Raw genomic sequence first — 15,390 nt, 5'->3', positions numbered from 1 at the left:
CCAAAGGACATGCTCTTAGTATTTTTTGTAATCATTACTCCCTGTGGACCTCAATTTTTCTCTACTTCATCACCACCCCCAGCCTTCTTTTCTAATTTTCTTTCTTCATTTATGTTGTAGACTTTTGGGTTATTAATGGAAAGCAAAGATAAATAAGAACCTTGGATGCTGTTGGCTGAAATAACAGTGAGCTTGAACTGTCTTGACCTACTAAACATTTATTTTGTTTCTAACTTGTCAATTCTAACAGGAGGGTCGACTGTGGTGTACTCCCTGGAGGTTTGCTCTGTATAATCAGACTTCGCCTTGTCTGAATGTCTATTGTTCTTCTTAGGCTAGGTCATCTTATGATAACAGGAGTTGGCTTTAGAATCCCAGGCCCCAAGTCCGCTCAACCCAGGGCACCGTGGAAGGCTTTGTCTCATCGTTCTAAGCAGTTGCCTTTGAGTTTATTCTGATCTTATTGCCTGTGTCCCATGTCCACCCTGAGGGCACTGTTTATGATGCTCTGGAACTGGGAGGAGATCGGGTTTGCCTGGGCGAGGAAGTCAATTATGTTAGAAAGATGAAAATGTGTGCTGTGGGAAGATGTGCCACTATGACCACCTTTAAAAAAAAGTAACTTTTGTTGTTGTTCTGATTTGGGTTTTGTTTTTTTGAGACAGGGTTTCTCTGTGTAGCCTTGGCTGCCCTGGAACTCCCTAAGTAGACCAGGGTAGCCTCGAACTAACAGAGATCCTCCTGCCCTTGCCTCCTGAGTGTTGGGATTAAAGGTGTGCACCACCACTGCCTGACTTCCAACCTTTATAAATTTCTTAAACTTGGTTTGTGGAGGTTGAACTTGAATTCTTTAGCTTGCAAATCAGTAAGTTTACTGACTAAGCTGTCACTCCATCCCAAAGATATCATTTCTATTAAACTATGTAAAATTCAAGCAAGATTCTTTGCTCTCTTCTTTATCGCGGGGCACAATATGCGGAGTTGCTCTGCATTCTTGCTGCCTTAGTTTCCTTGCTATGACAACTGTACCCTGGAACCACAGGCCAAATTAATTCTTCCTTTCTTAAAAAATAAAATAATGACTCCCAGCTTTTCTCCAGAATATTATAAAAAATACACTCTCAGTTATAAGTAATCAGTAACAAGATAGGGGCAAATCTTTTGATGCAATTTTTGTGGGTTTTGCTTACTTTCATTTTTTCTCCATTTTTAATAGTAAATCAACATATCTTTTAAGATAGGTTTTAAAAGTTGATAAGAAAAAAAAATTCTTCGTCTGTGAGAAATTTGTCTGGAAAGTTCTATGCCAGAAACAGTGTCCTAAGTAATGCATGTGCAAACAGCTTCCTGGAAGCCAGTGACTTGGACATTTGTCTCTTCTTTGTGCCCAGATCAGAATTTCCATAGTTTCAAGGCAAGTGACCTTTTTCTGCCTAATTTGTGGCTTGTCTTGTGTCAGACTTGTTGGTATGCTCGGCATAATAATTGCAGGCTTTCTCAAGTGCACATGAAATGATTCTGTTCTGGTTTTCTGGAGACTGCTCTGTGGCTTCAAGCAACAAAAGTGTATTCTTTTAGCATTCTGAAACCAGAAGTCAAGAACCAGCTTCTCTGGGCAGACATTAAGGTGTTAGCAGAGCCATGCTCCCTCTGAAGGCTCCAGGGGGAAATCCATTCTTCATCCTTTGTAGCTTATAGAGGTTGTAGACATTCTTGCCTTGTGGGCTCATCGCTCCAGCCTTTGCCTGGGTGGCCACCCTACCACTTTCCCTTCAGGGCCTTCTGCCTTCCCCCTTTTTACAATGATATTTGTAGCTGCAGTTAGTGCCCATTGACTAATGCAAGATAACGAACCCTTCAAAGTCACTCATTTAATCAAATCTGCAATGATGCTTCTTCCTATAAAATAACATTTAGAGGGTCCAAGGTTGGGATCTAATGTCTTTGAGTGACATTACAGAGCCTATCACAGATGACTTTATCATTGGGGAATTTTAGAGATTCGGGCAGTTTCATGATGATGTCCCAATTACCCATGTGTTTTCATATTATCTCCTCATCCTTTGAGGACACCAGAATCCCAGGGTGTGCAAGCAACTTGTATGAGATGAGACCGTATCTTCATATGACCCATGTAGAGTTCTCCTAAGCACTTTAAAGTGTCTCTAGATTACTTATGACACATCACACAGTTCCAGTGCTTTCCAAATGGTTGTTTTCTGTGTTGTCTATGGAATCATAACACTGTCAGAACATATGTGTGGGGCTTATGATTTTAAAAGATATTTAGACTGACCATTGAGTGGATCTATGTACGCATAGCCCATGAATAGAGAGGACTCACCATGTAGTATTTATTAAATGCATAAGTATGTATGCCATATAATATATCTAAATAATTTTTATAGACAGTCCATTGTTTATATTGTTTGTTTGTTTGTTGAGCCTCAGAAAATTCTTTCATTGGGATTTACAAAGCGATTAAAACTAGAAGTTAGGAAGACTGTTCTGTAGAAGGAGCATCTTGCCTTTATGTTGGTTGAGATGGCTTTGTTTTATTCTTTTCTGAAAAAAATCTTTAAAGTTCTATAGGGGGAGGCACAGAAAGATGGCTCAGCGGTTGACAGCACATACTGGTCTTATTGAGGAAACCTGGTTTGGTTTCTAGCACCTGTATGATGGCTTACAGCTATGTGTAACTCTAGTTATGGGGATTCTAATGCTCCTTTCTGGCCTCCATGGGCACACATATGGTGCACATACACACATGCAGGCTCTTAGATATATAATAAAAATAAATACATCTTTAAGAAATTAATACCAAATCTATAAGGAATTTGGGCTTCATATTCTAGGTTAGGAGCATTGCAGGTCATGGGTCAGTGTTGTTCAATATGTCAAACATTTGGGGCAAAAAAAAAAAAAAAACCCAAAAAACAATGTTACAATTCTATCACAGGGATGTGAATTGATGCTTCCCTGGCCAGTTCCAGAAAATTCTGAAGCATTATTTTGAAAGCAGCATGGGAAATATGTGCATGACAGAAAGCCTAGGAATAGCCCCTTGCTAGCTTAGTCATCACCCAGAGGTTTTCAAAAAGTTCATTTCAAACAAGGTGTTGGCTTAGTTCTGAATATTTTGGTTTAATTGCTACCTGAATTTTGAACTTATTTCTTCAGAAAGTTTGTTAATGATCCTGCATGCTTCCTGAATTTATTCTGTGGCTAAAAATATAGTTTCTGTATGGTAGATTCCAATGGTTCGTCAGCCCACAGCAATAAATACCACATAGAAAAGCAATTAAGGTAGCGTAAGCTCATTACTATTGTACTTTCAGGCTTCTGGCATGTATTGTACAAGTTCTTAGAGACTCCTAGAAGGTTGTTAACTTCACAACTAAAAATGCAATTTATTCAACTATAATTCAAGTTTTTCTTGTTTCTGCACTTCTGAGTCAGCGTTCTTAATGCTGTTTCTTTTGCCAGTGTTCCATTCACTTCTTGCATGGGAGGTATCTGTGCAGGGGAAATGACTGTGAGCGACGTCAGCTTGCTATTTCAAGGCTACTTTAATTTATTGCTTGCTTAATGGAAAACTGAGTGTTACCAAAGCATTAGGTTAGATAGCTGTACACTACTGAAGTCGCCTCCTGTAAGCTCCAATTTTGTTTCCAGTTTTTATTCCTTCAGTTGTAATCATGTCCAAGTTATAGTCACAGATAAAAATATCCGATAATGTGAGAAGTTAATTATAAAATATCTTTTGCTTTGCCCCTCGTAAACATAGTTCTTTTAGCTCTTTCTCCTTGTATTTATTTTCATATTTCAAAATGGTCTCCCCGCCCCACCCCCCCACTCCCATGTTACATAATAATCCCTGCTTCTCTATTTGGTTAGGTAGAGATTTGAACCTATGACAACTTTACCCGTTTTCCTTTTGCCTTTTCATATAATTATTTCTGTAAGTTCAGTTAAGTCATTATCCATGAGATAACTACAGTACACCATGATTTTGTTTGTTGTCTTATAATGGTTTAAAACAACATATATTAATTTTAGGATTAACATCATTTTGTGTTTTCATATCAAACCTATATTTGATTTTCCTACAAGGCTCTGGCATAGTTGGCATATATCCATGAGTATGCTACCTACTCAACGACTCCATCACAGGACCATGCTCCTTGTCATCTCATAGACACCTCTCTTCCACTGTCCTTTGTCTTCCTCCTGAGTAGACATTCTATCTCGAGGCCAGGTCAAATGCTGTCACTTGGGGACCCTTTCTGCTACCATCTATGTTGTCGGTACTCTGTTTCTATGACTTGGCTATGCTAGAGCACACTACCAAGAAATAAACATCTCATGCTTCAAACATCTATAGGCACTTTTTCATCTGGCCTTTTGGAAAGCCTGGCTGGGTATAAGAATATTGACTACCCTGCCATTTGGATCCTGAGTGTTCCCCCAAAGGTTTATGTGAGGGAGTCTTGCTTCCTAGTTTGGTGCTAGTTGGAAATGGTAGAAACTTTAAGAATGGGGGTCAATTCTTTACGTTAGTTGTGTGTAGTGGGGGTGCTCTTGTAGAGAAAACAAAAAACAAAACTTTTTTCCCTTTCTTCTCTCTTGCAATGAGTTCTGTGGTTTTGTTCCCTCACATACATCAACTATATGTTGTCTCCTAGGCCCAAATGTGACAAGGCCAATGGGGCAGAAGGAACATCTACTACTGTGAGCCAAAATAAGCCTTTTCTTTTCATGAGTTAACATTTTAGATATTCATTATAGAAATGGAAAAGTGAAAACGTCTTCTTCTTTTCGTGAGGGGGATTAACTGTTGACATCTGCCTGCCCTCATAGGTGGTTTTTAAGAAAATCAGATCCATCCGACTTAGGTACTAATGTTCCTTAGCATCTGATGACTTCGTTCCATGTACTGCAAGCTTTTTGGGTCTTCCGTATTATTCTTGGTACTTTGAAGTACCATGGTGACATGCCATAGTTTGCATTTTCTTTCAGTTCATCCAATCTCTTCAACTTGGAGACACTGGGTCCTTGGTAGTTTAAGCAACCTGAAGCAAAATCCCCACTTCCTTTCCTAAATTCAGAAAACTTTTGAGAAACATGGAGACATGATACAAAGGGAGAAGCTCCACCTCAGCCTACGAAGCCTGCTTTAGATGATGTGACACCTGTGTCCAGATTAAGTGGCCGTGTATAACTTCCTAATTTCTGCCATAGCAGCCTCTTTCGTGTAACTGCCTTCTTTCCCCTTTCATTTTGTGCGTTCTTTATATAACTTCAAATTTTTCATTATAATCCACTTAGTAGAGTTTGAGAGAGGGAGAAGATAAATATTTAAAGTGGTTGCCGTCTGTGCCCATAATCCTTCTCTGAACTATTAAAACTTTCCTAAAATTAGTTAAAGCTATTTGAACCTTTATTTTTTAAAAAAATATCTTTATTGGCGATGGAAACAATGAGGTTTAATTTCACACTTGGATATATATTTATAAAGCACCTGGAACTTTTGCCATAACCAGACCTATATAAATAAATAAAGGTTGCTGTGGAAATTCAGACCCCCTTGGTTGGATATAAAAGCCAATGAACTATAAGCCAACGTGGTGGTGAGGAAGACATAGGTGTGTAGGTCTCAATGAATAACCCTTGGTCCTAAAGAGGTCATAAAATGCTTTTCCAATACGAAGACTTAATTCTTATTATATCTCTGGGTGTTTTGGCTCCTGACGACCCAGCAAGCAGGAGATAAATGCTGCTGTGAGTGTGGGTGCAGATGTGTTTCTCCTTGGCGCACTGGATGTTCATGTCTTTGTTTTTACTGAAAATATGTTGCATTCATTAATTTGGCAAGCAAAATGATGTCTGGGCTCCCGTGCATACTGAGTTCTGTAAATGAGACATTAGTCAGATTGGCATTCATGAGTCACCAGGCATCTTCATAAGCCAAATCCAGGGATTATAAAATCATTTACTTGGGAAGTAATGGGGCTAAATGAGATTTATCATCCTGGGAGCCAGGAAGTTACCTTCTGAGCTAATGACCTCACTGAAGCTAGAGAGTTTTTTCCTTCTCTATGTAGGGGTTCCACATTGATGGATTATGCATTCTCTTGGAAAAAAAATGTTTCTGTGACACTTGGGAACAGTGCTAGAAATCTTTTGTCACCACCTGCTATGTCTTTGATGTCTGCTAGGCCCTGAAGGTGTCATTTATTACCACCAAGAAGTTTTTCTTATTACTGTTTACAGGATCTGTGCTGTTCCCACCAGAGAGAGGATCAGGTCATTCAGGGCTTACCTCAGAGTCCTGCACTTTGTCTCACTTATTCTCTTTTCATAGTTAATTCAAGGTCTTTGTACACCTTGGCCTTGTCTCAGCTTCCTCCCTCCATCCCCACATCCCAGATTAGGAACACCACAGGAAGGGCTCTTCAGGGCCCTTGGCATACATTTACTGTAAAACAAACTCTTGTCTTCAGGACTTCAGAAACCTCCTTTCTGTAGTGAAGACTTGGTGCATTCATAGTCACTACATAGTGAGATTCTGACATTCCACCCAGAGAAACAGGAATACATTTTACCAGGAATCCCTAGTGTCTACACCTATTAGGATCCCAGAAGAATCATTTACCAGGCAACAAACACACAGCCACTGCCTGCACTCTCCTAAGATCCAGAGAGGAAATGGAAACCAACGAACAAAACACTCCCACTCAATAAAGACAAGAACAGATATCAGCACCTAGAATTACAATCTTCCCAAACCCAGAGGTCTAGACTGTAGCATAAAAACACAATCAGTAGTAGCTAAGACAGTGTGTCCCCATTAAAGGCCAGCAACCCTACCACAATAGGCCCTGAGTGTTACAACATAGCTGAAGTATAAGAAAAAGCCCAGAAAATAGCCTTGATGAATATGATACCCTCTGTAAAGAGGAAGTGAATAAATCAGTTAATCTATGAAAACACAAACAGAAGGAGGGAAATGAATAAAAAATTTTCAAGATCTGAAAATAAGAAGAGAAGCATTAAGAACACATTTGACCACGTCCCCTGGAGGGGGAGACCTGGTGGCACTCAGAGGAAGGACAGCAGGTTGCCAAGAAGAGACTTGAGACCCTATGAGCATATACAGGGGGAGGTAATCCCCCTCAGGAACAGTTATAGGGGAGGGGAATAGTGGGAAAATGGGAGGGAGGGAAGAATGGGAGGATACAAGGGATGGGATAAACATTGAGATGTAACAAGAATAAATTAATTTAAAAAAAAAAAGAAAAAAAGAAAAGAAAACTCAAACTGAGATTTTCATGTCATCTGGAAAAGGAAAATTTAGGAAGTAGATCAGGAACCTCAGAGGCAAGGCTCACAACAGAATACAAGAAGCGGAAGAGAGAGCCTCGGGTCTCAAAGATGTGGTAGAAGAAATAGATACCTCGGAAAAAGAAAACGTTAAGTCTAAAAACAGCCTGGCGCAAAACATACAGGAAATCTGGGACACCATGAAAAAAACCAAACCTAGAAGTGATTGGAATAGAAGAAGGGAAGAAACCCAGGTTAAATGCACAGAAAATAATTTCAACGAAATCACAGAAGAAAATTTCCCTAATCTAGAGAAGGAGATACCTATCAATATACAAGAATCATACAGAACATCAAATAGATTGGACCAGAAAAGTTCTCTTGGCACATAATAAAACACTAAATGCACAGAACAAAGAAAGAGTAGTAAAAGCTATTAGGGAAAAGACCAAGTAATGTATAAAGACAAACCTATTAGAGTAACACCTGGTTCTGAATGGAGACTCTAAAATGCCAGAAGGGCCTGGATAGATGGTCTATAGACTCTAAGAGACCACAGATGCAGCCCAGACTACATACACAGGAAAGCATTCAGTCACAATAGATGGAGAAAATAAGGCATTTCATGATAAAAACCAAATTTAAACAACATCTTTCTACGAATTCAGTACTACAGAAGGGCTAGAAGGAAAAACTCCAACCTAAAGAAATTAACCACACCCAAGAAAACACAAGGAATAAATAGCCCCAGACCAGGAAACCAAAAGAAGAGAAACACACACACACACACACACACACACACACACACACACACACACACACACACACGCAAAAACCCCGCAAACACCACCACAACAAAGTAATAGTACTCAACCAACCCTACTCATTGATGTCTTTCACCATCAATGGACTCAATTCCTCAGTAAAAAGACACAGACTAACAGACTGGATTTGAAGGCAGGATTTATCCTTCTGTTGCACCCAAGAAACACACCTTGACCTCAGGAATAGATATCATCTTAGGGTAAACGGATGGGAAAAGAGTCTTCCAAACAAATGGAAGCTCATGTAGCCATTTAATAACTAACAGAAAAAAAACTTCAATCCAGAACTAGTCAGAAGAGATAGGGAAGGACACTACATATTCATCAAAGGAAAAAGCCACCAAGGGGACATTGTGGTTCATAACATCTATTCACCAAACACAAGGCACCCAAGTTCATAAAGGAAAACCACTGTACCTTAAACCACACATTGATCCTCAACACTGATAATGGGAGACTTCAGTTCCCCACTGTCACTGATAGACAGGTCATCCAGACAAAAACTAAACAGAGAAATGCTGGCGCTGACTGACATTATAAGCCAAATGGACCTAACAGATATCTACAGAACATGTCACTCAGACACAAAAGTATATATTTTTTCCCAGAAACTCATGAAACTTCCTCCAAAATTGACAAAGCAAGTCTCAACAGGTATAAGAAAATTGAAATGACACTCTGTAGCCTATCAGACCACTGGGGATTAAAACTGGATATAAAAAAAATAACAGAAACAACAGAAAGCTTACAAACTCATGGAAACTGAATAACTCATTGGGAAATGGGTCAAGGCGGAAATTAAGAAGTTAAAATCTTTCTAGAATTGAAGGAAAATGAATACACAGCATACCCAAACTTATGGGACACAATGGAGATGGTTCTAAGAGATGGGTTCACAGCACTAAGCGGCTACATAAAAATGTTGGGGAGATCTTTTACTAGTAACTTAACAGCACACCTGAAAGCCCTAGAATAAAAAGAAGTCACAAACAAAGGAGTAGATGGCAAGAAATAATCAAACTCAAGGATGGGATCAATAAAATAGAAATAATAACAAAATGAGTCAAAGAATCAATGAAAAAATGAGTTTTTTCATAAAATCAATAAGATTGACAAGCCCTTATCCAAATTAAATTAAAGGTAGAAAAAGAATATCCAAATTAACAAAGTTAGAAATGAATAGTGGGACATAACCACTCCTGGGCATATAACCAAAGGCCACTTCATCCTACCACAGAGTCACTGGCTCAGCCACGTCCATTGCTGCACTCTTCATAATACCCAGAAATGGGAGACAACTTAGATATCCCTCAATAGAAGAACGGATACAGAAAATGTGGTATGATTATGTACTAGAGTATTATTCGGCTGTTAAAAAAATGAAATAATGAAATTCTCAGGTAAATAGATGGAGTTAAAAAAGATTATCCTGAATGTGGTAATATAGTTGCAGAAAGACAAATACATATCCACTTATATATGAGTATTAGCTATTAAGTCAATGACAACCAAGCTACAATCTGTACAACCAGAGGTTAGAAGTAGAGTAAGGGACTGGGATTGGGTATGGAAGATAGATCTTCCTAGAAAAGGGAAATAGAATCGACAGGGTTTGGGTTTGTTTGTTTGCTTGTTTGTTTTTTGTTTGCTGGGTTTTTGTGTATGTGTATATGAGAGTGTGTTGTGTGTGTGTGTGTGTGTGTGTGTGTGTGTGTGTGTGCTGAAGCCAGAGGATCAAGTGGAGAGAGGGAGAGGAAAGAGGGAATGAGAGAAGAAATACGGGGAGAAACAGCTAAAATTAAGGGCAGTTTAGGGGTAGTATAAAAATCTAATACAGTAGAGACTTCCTAAAATATATACATATATGAGGCTATCTAAATGAGATTGCTAAATAGCTGAATTTGTGATCTCCAGGCTCAGTAAGAGACCCTCCCTCAAAACTAAGGTGAAAGAAGTGTGGAATATACCTGAGGTGCTAACCTATGGTTTCTTCATGAGCATGCACCCCCAAACGCACACACACATGCACGCGTGTGTGCATGCACAGGAAGTTACACACACATTCTCATATACCCGTTGATAAAAATATGTCTATCATGCATTTAGTCAGAATGCTTGGTGGGAGGAAGCTGTATTTATTTTTCTTTTCTGCTGTCCTTTCTGATTGGTACTTATTTTTTTCTTTTCCATTGGCATCTGTCCTCTCTCACCTTTCTTCACCATTTCAAACATCTCCCTTTGCTTCTTTCTTACTTCTTCCTGTGCTCCGTGTCTCAGGTGCCCAACAAAGGTGCTCAGGGTTTAATTCTGCTGGGCGATTATGCCCTTTGCCTGCATCACAACAAATCGTTTGGGCCTAGAGAAAGGATTATTCTCAACTGAGATGTGGTGAGGCTGCATGTGGCATTGGAGATGATCATCCTAAACAACTTGAACTATGAAAATAAGTCAGATATTCTGGGGAACAGCGGGAGAGAGTGGACACTGCTCAAACAGTAGGTGGGAAGGGGGTCTGCAGATATGCCCACACTCAGCTACCACAAGATTGTGGGCAGCAGCGTGTCTAGTTTTCTTTGCCAGTTTTGGTTGAATGATGACCCAAGAGTCATCTCAATGTTCTTTTGAGTGACAGAAGGCTGTGTGGGAAACTCTACAAGTAGTTCCTGGGATTTATAGGACAATGAAGCAGTCTAAGTCATATCTTAGTGATGAACAAATAGAGGAGAAAAAAAATCCCATGGACTAAGTATAGGCTATTTGAATGGATAAGGATAAGGGTTTTAGAACACAGTGTGCTAGCTATACTATTCCCACCTGGCATGGGTCAATATTGTTTCCCTCCTTCTTCAGAGGTTCTGGGACAGAACAAGGACCTTTTGTTGTCGCTTAAATCTCTGAGGTCCCCTGAACTCAGTCCTTTTCTTCAGAATGGAGTTTCTCAGTGTGAAGAGAACCCAACACCCTTTGTTTCCATCCGGTCCTCCTCAGCCATCTGTAGAAGGCAGGTACTTTGTCGATTCTAGGTAGGGAGGTTGATGGGCATACTTGTATCCCAGCAAAGTCTCTGTCAGTTTCTCAGGCGGAACATGGGGAGTTCACTTAGTATGGCTTTCAACTGTCTTGACATGCCTATGTTTGTAAATTAGCCAAGCAAAGTACTTCAATTTTGGAAAGCATAACTTTGGCATTGGTTTATAGAGCTTAAGTTACCTGAGTAATTAAGGCAGATGTGTTTGCCTTAAATCTACTTACCCTGTTTGCCCCCTGTATAGTACAGTTGGCCTGCCTTTAATGGTACTTGGATAATGATGATGATGATGATGATGATGATGATGATGATGATGATGATGATGATGATGAGGCTGTCAACATAGGAGGATGGATTTCTTTTCTAGGCTATTGTATGTGTCTCACCCTTTGTTAATTTCTCTGCTTCATTCAGGAAATATTTTGTTTAAACCATTAATATCTCATTAGAAACATCGGAACAGGACTTGGTGTCCTTGACTTGAAATCTAGTTGGTATTAAATGCTAGTCCTCTGGTCAGAGGTAAATGCCATCTTTACTGTGAGGAATTAGCTATCTTTTTATGCTAAGGGATAATAAAAGCCTAAGTAAAGACACTTTGTTTCCCAAGACAGGACCTCAGGTTCTTCTTCTTTTTTTTTTTAATTGAGGCATTACTAGTTCTAATTAAGCTACACAAATATGCATAGCATAGTATTTGACCGCGATAGTTCCATTCCCTGCTCCTTTGTTCCTGGCATTCTCTCAAATGTATTAAATGGAGCAGCTTCTTAGGATGAATCAGAAAAGGGCATCACCTTGCACATTTTATTTTCCTTAAAATTGATGACATGCATAGAGATTTTTGTGATGGAAGGGAAAGGATTAGAAAATCTCCATTTGCCTTGAGGGACCCTAAGTTTCCTGCTGCACAGGCTTTTTAGTTCATGCCTCATTTCTTCACCAGAAAACATGCTAACCATGAGGATGTGTGATGGATGCTACTGTGGGGCATATGAACCTGCTGCTTAATGTTTCCCATCAGCTCCATGCCCATCACCGTTTTTCTCCATTGCTGCTGTATGGAGTTTTGGGTTGAAGGAGAGTGGAAATTTTTGAGGGAATTCTTTGCTGAACTTCCTCAGGGAATCCAACAGTGCTAATAGCTTCCTTTGTCGGACGTGTGTCCCCGAGGCTCCGGATAACCAGCCAGTAGATTTAAATCAAAGGGAGAAAGTGCCAATCCTTAATTGATTTTTTAATGGAGGGTAAACAGTCCATTATCTATTGTCCTGAACTCACATAGAAAGACTAGAGAAGCTATTTTCATAAGAAGGCAATTTACTTGGGGGCAAGATTACATGGCTAAGCCTCGGGGAGAAGAGTATTGCATTCTTAGGATGATTCTCTTTATTTAATAACCAGTAACACATCAGCAAGCCCAGTTGTATAGCTGCCTATTGTTGTATAAATGTCACACAAGACTCAATGACATCAAGCGGCAAATAAGCAGGATGTCACAGCTTCAGAGGCTCAGAAGTCTGGTGTGGCTGAGCTGGCAGCCTCTGCTCCAGGGTCACTCTTAAAGTTGCCAAGAGTTGTTGGCCCAAGGATGGTGGTATCTACCAAAGGCTCACCTGACGGCATGCCCCTGGCCACATACTTTAAGGGTTGTTGGCAGAGTTTGGCTTCCTAGAGGTTGGAGGTCCTGATAATTTCAGTTCCTTGCTGGCCATGGGCCAGGACTGTTCTCAGTTCTTCACCATAGGAGTGTCTGCCTGGGGTTTTATGCACCATTATAAATGGCTTCTTTCCTAGCAATTGAATGGAAGAGCAATAGAAACACAGATTGACAGAAAGAAGACTCTTTGTGTGGAACTAGAACCTGAGAGTAAGCTTCTGAAAGCAAGTCACAGCCCTGTTCAGCCCATAGTCAAGGGGAGACTATAGGTCATGGGTTTAGGGGGGTGAGGCTATTGGGTGCTGTCTTAGATATTTCATGCTCCAAATACTGACTAGTCTTTGTGAGGTCATTCTGTTTGCTAACCAACAAGAAGAAAACAAGCAAGCTCTGTGTTTCACTCAACAACTCCTCTTTCCTAAAACGTGGTCCATTCTGCTTCAGGTCCTATGCACTATTTTGAGCATCCTTCCTGACTTAGTGAGATAATTCTACACATCACATCAGTCATCCCCCCTCAACACACACCTGTACCTCCAATTCACCACTTCTTTGGATTTCTGGACATGCTGGAGACTGATCTTGCCATAGCCGTGGGATTGCTGTAATTAGTATATAGTGAGTGCTTAGCTGGCTGCCTCTGCCCCAGGATCTCTCAAAGTTTCCATGAGCTGTTGGCTGGGACACTGGGACAGTGATCTCAAATGACAGCTCACCTGCCTGCAATTTCATATAGAGCTTTGCTTCGGGTAGCGCTCAGGGAGGAATGGCACCTTTGTAACAAGGCAGTCCCTTTGGGTATAAATTTGCATCTTAACATGGTTTCTACTTTACAGTGACACTTTACTGTGGTCTTTCTGGAAGTAGAACAATCATCATACCATCATCATCATCACCATTATCACCATCATCATTGTCATCGTCATCATTGTGGCTGAAGGATGCATTTTCTGATTAATTGAACCTTTTTAAAGATGAGGAATCTTCTCCAGGCAGGTGGTCTAGAGACTTTTCTCTCCTTTATGTAGACTGCCTGTGCTGATAACACAGGAGGTTAGTACATCCTGGAGCCCATCTCCAGGTGAGGACTTTTGGATCCAGAAGCAAATTCTATTTTTAGCCTCAGCAGTTGCCTGTCCTTGAACCTCACCATCTGGGTCTGCCTCACAACATCAGGACAGTGAGAGGAATACTTACCTGGCAGTATACCGAGTATTCAGTAAAATTGTGGCTATTATGTTTCCCACTCTTATTTTGATTTGTTTTAAATTCCTTCAACTCAAATACTAATATTGGCTTTTCACTCTTGATATTTTTCATACATTCCATAAAACTTACCACTTTAGCCAGTGCAGAGAATACTTCCCAGTGGCACGTAGCACATCCATCGTTTTTCCACACCATCATCACACTCTCCTACCCATCAGTCACCACCCTAGAGGGATGGGGCAGTCTTTTTCCATCTATTCTGCCCACAGCCCCAAGCAACCACTAATCTACTTTCTGTCTCCATGAATTTGCCTATTCTGGATGTTCCATTAATAAAAAAAAAAAAAAAAAAAAAAAAAAAAAAAAAGGAATTGTACGAATACATGGTCTTTTGTGGCTGGTTTTCTTTCTCTGAGCATAATGTTTTCAAGGTGTCTCAATTGTGTCTGTTCTGCATAACCGTTTCACTGTGTGTGTTCGTCACAGGAAGAATTGAACAGGAGAAAATAATTTGAAGTGTATGCTCTCGGAACGGTGGGCAAGGGCAAGGTTATCTTTGTGGAAAGAGGAGCTACGTGAGCTGAGAGGAAAAGACAACAGGGAGGCGCTCCTCAATCCAGCTTCCACTGAACAAAGCCCTCCCCCACCTTTCCCATCCTTCCTTCCTCCCTCACTTGTGGCTTCCTTTACTTTCTCCAGCTTCTAGGTTCTGCCTGTCTTTCCCCCTTTTTGTTCATTCTTCCTTTCTGTCTTTGTTTTGCTTCCTCTCTCTTTTGTGCTCCTTGTAAAGAGGCACATACCAAGTAGCTTAGTACTCAAAATTTCCTCTGGCGGGGGCTTATCCCAACAGCAGAGTAAAAGTCATGCTCATTAAAAGTCTTGACACAAGAAATTGGTTTTAAAATGTATGATGTGCCACTTGAAAGAATACTATAAAGTCTTTAAATTGTGCTTGATAAAGTAATAATACGGGATATATTTAGAGCTCAAAGGATCTTTTCACAAACTAGTACTCCATGTCTCTTTAAGATGCTAATAAGTCATAGTATAGACACAAAACCCTAGAAAAAATTTTCTGCATAAAATGATACACTAATGATGACAGGAGTTTTAATCTGGAGCAATTACTGGTGGCTTGATTTTCTTTCTCATTGTGCTCTCATTAGCTTCAAACATTTCTGTAAGCTACGTGCATTAATTTCAAGATTCTGATGGGCAGCACACACTTGTTATTGAAAGGACACTAATAGCATAGCTTGGTCCGTGACAACAAAAGCCAGTATCCGTCTCTGTTATGTAGAAAGGTCACATGTATACTATGTTCTCAAGTGCAGTGTTTAGTTTAC

At 40.1% G+C, this 15,390-nt stretch overlaps 1 protein-coding gene across 2 annotated transcripts in view; it reads left to right on the top strand.

Annotated features, from left to right (window-relative positions):
* Window positions 1–15,390, top strand: part of Pid1 (phosphotyrosine interaction domain containing 1) — a 132,375-nt gene that overhangs the window by 34,681 nt on the left and 82,304 nt on the right. The window lies entirely within an intron of this gene.

Source organism: Acomys russatus, chromosome 12, assembly GCF_903995435.1.
Source record: "Acomys russatus chromosome 12, mAcoRus1.1, whole genome shotgun sequence".
NCBI lineage: Eukaryota > Metazoa > Chordata > Mammalia > Rodentia > Muridae > Acomys > Acomys russatus.
The sequence above is the reverse complement of the archived record's forward strand: the minus strand, read 5'-3'. Positions and strand labels throughout refer to the sequence as shown.